General features: G+C 49.5%; 1 protein-coding gene across 1 annotated transcript in view; it reads left to right on the forward strand.

Moving 5' to 3' along the window:
• The window catches only part of LOC113407335 (xenotropic and polytropic retrovirus receptor 1-like), a 71,528-nt gene that overhangs the window by 22,119 nt on the left and 40,436 nt on the right, over nucleotides 1-8,973 (forward strand). The window lies entirely within an intron of this gene.

The following is an 8,973-nucleotide window of genomic DNA, read 5'->3' on the forward strand; positions in this document are numbered from 1 at the left end:
TTTTCTTTTCTCCCAGCTACCCCCCAGCTCTCTTGTCATCCACCCGGCAGCTGAATTGGCACGCCAGCATCTACAGAAATTGACATGTGCAGACTGCTCGGCAAAATATATGGACCTGTTGGGGAGAAAGGTGTGTTCCTCGGCAGCCTTGCAATTTTGCATAATGAACTATCAGGCTCTGCTAGCCAAATATATTAATAACGATGCATGGCTAGCAGAGTTCTGGGACAAACTGCCACCAGACAACAGCAGCAATTTCAGGTGCTGGTGGATGTGGGAATGCCTAGTTAGCAAGATGGGCCTCTAAGCAGCGGTTGATGTGACAGACACATCCTCTCATCCCTTGCGATAGGAATAGTCATGCACTGTGACTCGTGGCTACAGTCATCCGGCTTTCCTCAGGAGGTCAAAACTACTATCAAGGACCTCTCCTTTGAAGAGGACAAAATGTTCTGTGCAAAGACAGACGAGTCCCTTCGCTCATTGAAGGACTCCAGGGACATGTTGAACCTTCCCCATTGCCACCCGTAGTGCCCCGTGTTGTCTTTCAGGGCCGTCTTGCCCTGTTCGTCCACAATTGGGGCAAGATCACCATGGACCATTGGATACTGGAGATCACCCATCATGGGTACTCCATAGAACTTCTTGATTTCACCCTGCATCTCCCAGATCACCCCTCCCCCAGGACGCTTTCATGGGACTCTTCCCAACAGTGCATTGTCCAACAAGAAGCAGATGCTCTTCTTGCAAAGGGCGCTATAGAGCACGTAGCACCTCCGTACATGGGGAGAGGCTGGTTGTCCATAAAAAGGAGCTAACCTCCCCCCTTTCATTTGTCACACACACCCCAAATCACAAACTGTGCTGGCCAGCCTGGTTTAGATTGGGTCCACACCAGCTGGGATTTCTTCCTGGAGGTTTAGGAAACAGGCCAATTTTCGATAGCATTTACTTTAGCCTGTAAGGGGTTGATAGTTCCTTGACCAACCTGGTGTCCAAGGTACGTTACCCTGTTTAGGCCTATTTGACATTTTTTGGCCTTAACGTTTAATCCTGCCTCCCTTATGCTCTGGAAGACAGCTTGGCGGTGTTCCAGGTGTTCTGCCCATGAATCTGAGAATATAGCCACATCATCAAGGTAGGTGACTGCAAATTCCCCAAATCCAGCCAGAAGGTTATCTTCCAGTATCTGGAAGGTGACAGGTGCATTTCGAAGTCCAAAAGGGAGCACATTAAATTCATACAGCCCTACATGGGTGACGAAGGCTGGTCTTTCTTTGGCTGGGTCATCTAGCGGCACTTGCCAATACCCCTTAGTTTGGGCATGTCCCAGTTGTTCCAGTAGCTCATCTGTGCGTGGCATTGGATAGTTCTCTGGGCGAGTTACAGCATTTAGCTTACAGTAGTGCATGCAAAAGCGGATTCCTCCATCTGGTTTGGGAACCAGAACCACTGGAGAGGCCCATGCACTCTCAGAGGGGCAGATTGTACCCATCTGTAACATTTCCTTGATCTCCCTTTCTATTGCAGTTTTGGCTTGAAGAGCCATCCAGTAGGGTTGGGCTCTAATTGGGCAAGCATCACCTGTGTCAATGGAGTGGTATGCCTGTTCTGTCCATCCTGGGGTGGCTGAAAACATTGGCACGAAGATGGTGCACAGCTCCTGGATTTGCTGTTGCTGCTTACGCCTAAGGGTTATGGAAATGCTTACCTCTTCTATGTCACCATTGCTTTTCCCTTCATAGTAGACTCCTTCAGGCCACTCAGCGTTCTCTCTCTCCTGGGCTGTAAACTGGAGAACCTTGATTTCTCAGGAGTAAAAGGGCTTTAGAGAATTAACATGCAGGGCCGGCTCCAGGCACCAGGCAACCAAGCACATGCTTGGGGCGACACCTGGTAAGGGGTGGCCAATCTTGGGGTGGCGGGGGGCAGGGCAGCGCTTGGCGGGGGGGGCGGGGGAGTTCCGGCGGCGCAGCTCTCGGCTGAGGGTGTTCAGCAACGCTCCACGGGGAGGGGTTCGGCAGCACGGCGCTCAGTGGGGGGTGTTTGGCGGTGCTCACGCGGGGGCCTTCAGCAGTGCAGCGCTCCGCAGGAGGCGGAGGTGTTCGGTGGCACAGCGCTCGGCGGTGGTGTACGGCGGTGCTCCATGGGGGGCGGGGGTGTTCGGCGGCGCCCCTACGGGGGGCGGGGGTGTTCGGCGGTGCGGCGCTCCACGGGGGGCGAGGGCTGTTCGGCGGCGGGGGTGCTTCGGCCGCGCGGCGCGCGGTGGGGGGGGCCGGGGCGGCGCTCGGCGGGGGGGGGGTGTTACGGCGGGGTGGCACTTTTTTTTGCTGCTTGGGGCTGCAAAAAAGTTAGAGCCGGCCCTGTTAACATGGTATACTTTAGGTTTTAGGGTAGGGTCTGGGAACGCCATGAGGTAATTACAGCTCCCAGGCGCTCTTGAACCATAAATGGCCCCTCTCACAACGCTTCCATCTTATTGGCCTGGGGCGCTTTCAGGACCATGACTTGGTCACCTACTCTGAAGGAACACTCTCTGGCATGTTTATCATACCAGGCCTTTTGTTCTTGTTGAGCATCCTGTAGGTTTTCTCAAGCAAGGGCTCGAGAGTCTTTGAGGGTGTTTTGCAGGTTGGTTACAAAGTCCAAAATGTTAGTTCCTGGAGAAGATGTAACCCCCTCCCATTGGTGCTTCACCAACTGTAATGGCCCCTTAACTTCATGGCCATAAACAAGTTCAAAGGGTGAAAATCCCAAACTGAGATGTGGTTTAGCCCTGTAGGCAAAGAGTATCTACTGCAACACTAGATCCCAATCATTGGAGTGCTTATTCACAAATTTACATATCATGACCCCCAAAGTCCCATTAAACTTCTCCACTAGGCTATTTGTTTGATGGTGATATGGGATGGCAACAAGTGGTTCACTCCATGAGCTTCCCAAAGACGTTTCATGGTCCCTGCCAGGAAGTTAGTTCCCGAATCCGTAAGGATGTCGGAGGGCCAACCTACCCTGGCAAAAATGTCTGCCAGTGCCTGGCTCACGCTTTTAGCCCTGGTTTTGCTTAGAGCTACTGCTTCCGGCCATCGGGTGGCAAAATCCATGAAGGTCAGTATGTACAGTTTTCCTCTTTGTGTCTTCCTAGGGAAAGGACCCAGAATATCCACAGCTACACGCTGAAATGGAACCTCAATTAGGGGGAGTGGCTGGAGAGGGGCCTTGACCTGGTCTTGGGGCTTTCCCACCCTCTGGCACACCTCAGAAGACCGGACATAGGTAGAAACGTCCTTGCCCATTCCCTCCCAGTGAAATGACTTCCCCAAACAGTCTTTGGTCCTGTTCACCCCAGCGTAGCCACTAGGGTGATAGTGGGCTAAGCTCAAGAGCTTTTCCCTATACTTAGTTGGAACTACCAACTGTCTCTGAGGATGCCTTGTGCCCACCAGAAAGGGTTTCCTTGTATAAGAGTCTTCATCCTACAACAAACCTGGACCTATTGGAAGAGCTGAGAGGTAGGTGGTGGGTTGCTCCGTGCCACCGTCCAAGCTCCCTTGAGGCTTTCATCCATTTCCTGCTCTGCCTGGAACTGCTCCCTTGATGCTGGAGACGTTAGTTCCTCGCTGGGTTGTGAACTTGGGCTTGGTCCCACTGGAAGCGATGCAGATGATATAGGGGTGTCTCCGTCAACTGTGAACCGCTCTCTGCTGGTGCACTAGGTTGTATTTCATGCTCCGGTTGAGCTTCTAGTGCCGGTTTAGCTGCTGCTGCAGGTGCAGGCTCTGTGGTGCCCTTTGATGCTGGCTCCCCTGACTCTGGTGGGGTTGCAAGCACAGGCTCTGGTGCTGACTGCTCCGCCAGTTCTAATCCTTGGGCTGGTTCTGGCTGGGTCACAGGAACTGGATTTACAACTGCTGCCATAGACTCTGGTCTGGGGTCTGGTTTCACCACCTCTGGCTGGGTCCCCAGGCCTGTGGTATCAGGGGACACAGACTGGGTTTTTGTAGGAGGCTCAGGAATGGGGTTAGGTGTGGAGGCCTGTTTAGCCTGGCTGTGGGTGACCATCCCCACCCTTTTTGTAGCCTCACATGGTTGGCTACGTCTTCTCCCAGCAGCATGGGAATGGGATAATCATCATAGACTGCAAAAGTCCATATTCTTGACCAGCCCTCGTACTGGACAGGCAACTTGGCTGTAGGCAAGTTAAAAGAGTTGGGCTTAAAGGGTTGCACCATTACTTGGGCCGCTGGGTCGATGAATTTGGGGTCCACCAGGGATTTGTAGATAGCGGACACCTGTGCTCCAGTGTCTGTCCACGCAGTAATCTTCCTCCCGCCCACACTCAGTTTTGGGGGGGAGGGATAGCTCAGTGGTTTGAGCATTGGGGTTGTGAGTTCAATCCTTGAGGGGGCCATTTAGGGAACTGGGGTAAAAATCTGTCTGGGGATTGGTCCTGCTTTGAGCAGGGGATTGGACTAAATGACCTCTTGAGGTCCCTTCCAACCCTGATATTCTATGATTCCTTTGCTCTGGGGGTATTTGCAAGGCATCTGGGCCTGAAGGCTCTCGGTGGGGCCCCAGGGTGATGAGTTGCAGTTGTCTGGTGCTCTCGGGGCAGTTGGCCTTCATATGCCCCAGCTCATTACATTTAAAGCATCACCCAGCAGACTGTGGGCTGGGGCGAGGTGGGTGGTTGGAGAGTAGGGTGGTAGGACAAGAGGGCATCTGGGGTTTCCCTGGATGTGTGGAGGGCTCCTCCTTGCAAGGTGGGGCCTTGGGCTGACTCCAATGGTGGGGTGTCGTCTCGGGTTGCCCCTTCTGGTATCTGCACCAACTGCTACTAGCTTTCTTCTTCTCCGCCACCTCCACCCATTTGGCTCCGATCTCCCCTGCCTCGGTTACAGTTTTGGGCTTCCCATCTAGGATGTACCTTTCTATTTCCTCAGGAACACCCTCTAAGAACTGCTCCATTTGTATTAGGAGAGACAAATCTTCCAGAGACTTAACATTTGCTCCTGATATCCAGGCATCCCAATTTTTACAATGTGGTAGGCGTGTTGGGAAAATGCCACGTCTGGTTTCCACCTTAGGGCTCTGAACCGCCGATGGGCATGCTCAGGTGTTAGCCCCATTCTAATTCTGGCCTTTTGTTAAAAAGTTCATTCTCATTCATGTGTTATTAGGCATTTCAGCTGCCACCTCTGCTAAGGGTCCACTGAGTTGTGGCCTCAGCTCCACCATATGCTGGTCTGGAGGGATGCTGTATCCAAGACAGGCACTTTCAAAATTTTCTAAGAAGGCCTCTGTATCATCGCCTACCTTGTATGTGGGGAATTTCTTGGAATGGGGTGCGGTACCTGGAGAAGGACTGTTAGGGCTACCTGGTTGATCCAGTTTAGCCTTTTCCAGATCTAAGCCCTTCAGCTCTATTTCCACCTCCAAGTGCTTCGCCTTCGCTGCCAAGTGCTTTGCCTCTCTCCTCGCTTCCGCCTCCCAGCAGATCTGGGTGTGTCTTCTCCGTGGCGTGCCACTTTGGGAAGACTGGTTGCTCTAGGGTTTCGGTGCCCGACCGCAACCTCATGCACAGGGCTGCCCTACGCTAGCCTAGCTACTTTGTTGCCACGAAGCTAGAAAAAAAAAAAAACCCTGCTTGTTGGACTCCCTGCCTCGGCAGGCTGAACCCTTTTCATGCCTGTTCCCCCTCAGGCAGCAAAGAAAAGAAAAAAAAGAAAACTCCCTGACTTTGCAAGCTGCCAAAAGGAAAAATGTGTCCTTTTAAAATCCTGAGGTCTGTGCTTCTAGTTAAAAATGATCCCACCGCTCTGCCACCATGTCAAGGCTAATTCCCCACTCTGGCACTTTGAGTGCAGAAGGTGGGGGCCCGCAAGGATTCTAAAAATTAATACTGGCCACTCCAAGCTTGTATTAAACTCCCAAGGTTACAGTTTTTCTCTGACCTTGGATGGGTAGATAGTGCTACCACCCAAGTGCAAAAACCTCTTTGAGAACCCAGGAAGGCGCACTTGGGAATTCCTTCCTATAGGGTACCCCTCAAGCCCTCTCTCTCTCGCACGCACGCACGGAAAGAGGTGAGAAAGAAAACAAAGGAAATCAACTGTTGCCACCAGCTTATTAAACAACATGTGCACAAACCTCTTAGGACACACAATCCAATCCTGTTCTTAAAAAAGGTAAACTTTATTAAAAACAAAGAAAGAAAATATATTTGAAAACTCAGGCTATTACTAGATTTAAAAAATCCACTTACAGTAATTAAGCATCAAGAATAACCTTCTTGAGGTCCAGCTTTAAGATTACAAGCAAAACAAAAGCATTTGGGGTTCGCACAGAGGAGTCCACAAGCCATGAAGTAAACAGAAATAAACCTAATCGCATCTTCCTAGACGTTTCCTGATCTACTTGCATATCTGGGGTTTCAAATAAGTAGTTTATAGGTATGATTTGATGATTTTTCATACCTGGCCCAAGCTCTTACAGCATAGCTGCAGCCCTGTCTCTGCTTCTCCCCGAGAACAACAACAGAACAGACAAAGGGGAAGTTTTTTCCCAATTTTAAAAAGTTCTAGCCTTCCCATTGGCTCTTTTGGTCAGGTGCCCACTCCCTTCCTTTTACCTACCTTTTAACCTTTTACAGGGAAAGCAAGTAGAGAACAACTCTAAGAGGCTGGGTGTCCATAAAAGGGAGCTCTCTCCCCCCCCCTCTTCATTTATCATAGTTACTAAGAAATAAAAGGTCAAATGCCACTAACACCTAACTTAAGCTAGTGAATTCAAGCTCCAAGTGACATACCTCCTGGGCACCCAAAATTCCCTGTCCGACGTGCTCAGCAGGATTCTGTACCTCAACCACACTTGAAAATTGCACAGTGCCACATTCTGAGCTGTCTGCCACAAATGGGGCACCCCACGCTTGGATCTCTTCTCCACCCCCGAGAACCGCAAGTTGCCCCTTTATTGTTTCAAGGGAGCCATCAGGGGGTTCGTAGGGTGATGCTCTTCTCCCCTCCGCTACGCCTCCTCCCCCCCCATTCCCCTCCTCCCACAAGTGCAATGCAAGATCCACCAGGACTGCGCTACCATAATATTCAGTCTCGTTCTGGCCCTGTCAGTTTTGGTTCATAGACCTTCTCAGACTCTCTACCCGCATGCCACTCCATCTTCGTCTCTAAATAGGTCTCTGGGTGCATCTATGAATGCTATCCAATGTACTGGCGCCTGATGATGTCACGGCGCACTCTGTGCAAGCAGCCACATCAGTCCGCCTAACAGACATCTCTTGGCAAGACATCTGTCGTGCAGCAACATCGTGCTCCATACGCACATTCACATCCCACTATGCCATCGCCCAAGGGGCAGCTGTGGACGCTGCAGTGGCCACACCATACTACAGACTGCACTTCCTCTCGCATCCTAGCACCTACCTCCACACTGATCACTGCTTGCTCACCCACCTTTGGAATTCACATAGGGACCATCACTTGAAGAGGAGGAGGTTACTTACATTTGAGATGTGTGGCCCCCTTTTTGTATTCCAATACCCATCATCCATCCCCTCTGCTGTGGACTGGACTACTCATTGGAAAGAGGGTCATTGGCGAAGCGTCGATCCACCTGGCCTATTGTACCCTCTCTGCAAGCACAAGGGGATGCACGATGCACATGTGGGTCACGGGTACTGCTAAGAAAACCTTCTGGTTCTGGCACATAGTGCGCATGCGCACGCACGTTTGGAATACAAATAGGGACCACACATTTCAAAGAACCTCCAGTTACAGGTAAGTAACCACCTCTTATTACCACCCTCCATGTGTTGTCAGGGGGCCTCTTTTAATGTGTGTGTTTATTCAACTTCATACATTGTCATCACATTTCTGTCTATAGCTTGCACGTTTGATCTGTGTGAGAGCTGTGAATACCATTAAAGCCAGCTGTCTGTCTGTATTTATCTCGCAATGTGAAATTGGTGTATTTCCAATGTTCAGAATGAAAAAGCATCATAATGGTAGTAATGAATTCATGACCACAATCCTCATCTTCAAACATATGCACCAATACTGATGTGAATTAGTATGCTTCCATCAGGAGACATGACCTGAAACCTGAAAGTTTCTACAAATATTGGGAAAATAAAAGTTGTACTGGTACTTGCAGCTATAAAGTTAATTTAAAAAATTGCTACTTTGCTAACATATTAGTAACCTTTACCAAAGTGTTTTGAGAGTCTGCTTGGTACAAACAAGACGTCAAGGCTATAAATTTGTAATGCCTCAGGGCAGGCATTAGAACTTGGAGGTTCAATTACAAAACACACTAACCGTACCTTCTGATTTTAAAAAAATTAACATCTGGAGATCTGTGTTTTTGAGTAACCTGGAGTCCACAATGGTTGTAGTTATCGCAGTTGGAACCAGAGAGAGCCCTTTTAATAGGGTAGACTGTCCTTCACAACTCCTATGGGGGCATGGCCCCTTTCCATGTCACATCTTATTTGCTGCAGTATCTAAATGTTTTATAGCTCCTGAGAGTCTAGATGGCTTTGAAAGTATATTGAAGCAGGGGTATGGTTTCTTACTTATTAACAAGTACAGTTTTACACAATGCCTCATGACTAGCAACTTTTCTCACAATAGCAAGGGTCATCTTCACTTGTAAAAATACCGAATTTGATAATAGAACAGACTAATGTATTGGGATACCATGAAATATCCATGTGGTGTTAGCTTTTCTATATTAGCATCTCTCATAAGATGTTAGTGAATATGGAATTGTTAATACATTAGTGAAGTGAAGCTACTAATTCAGAGTTTGTACCATTTTCATAGTACAGGGACAAAGCTAGAGCATTCAAATCATAGCAGGTTCTTGGGGAGGAGAAAAACCCTGACTCTAATTACTTCAGTTTTGCAACATACACCTCTACCCCGATATAACGCTGTCCTTGGGAGCCAAAAAATC

Source organism: Terrapene carolina, unplaced genomic scaffold (genome assembly GCF_002925995.2).
Source record: "Terrapene carolina triunguis isolate 2854851 unplaced genomic scaffold, T_m_triunguis-2.0 Scaffold211, whole genome shotgun sequence".
Taxonomy (NCBI): domain Eukaryota; kingdom Metazoa; phylum Chordata; order Testudines; family Emydidae; genus Terrapene; species Terrapene triunguis.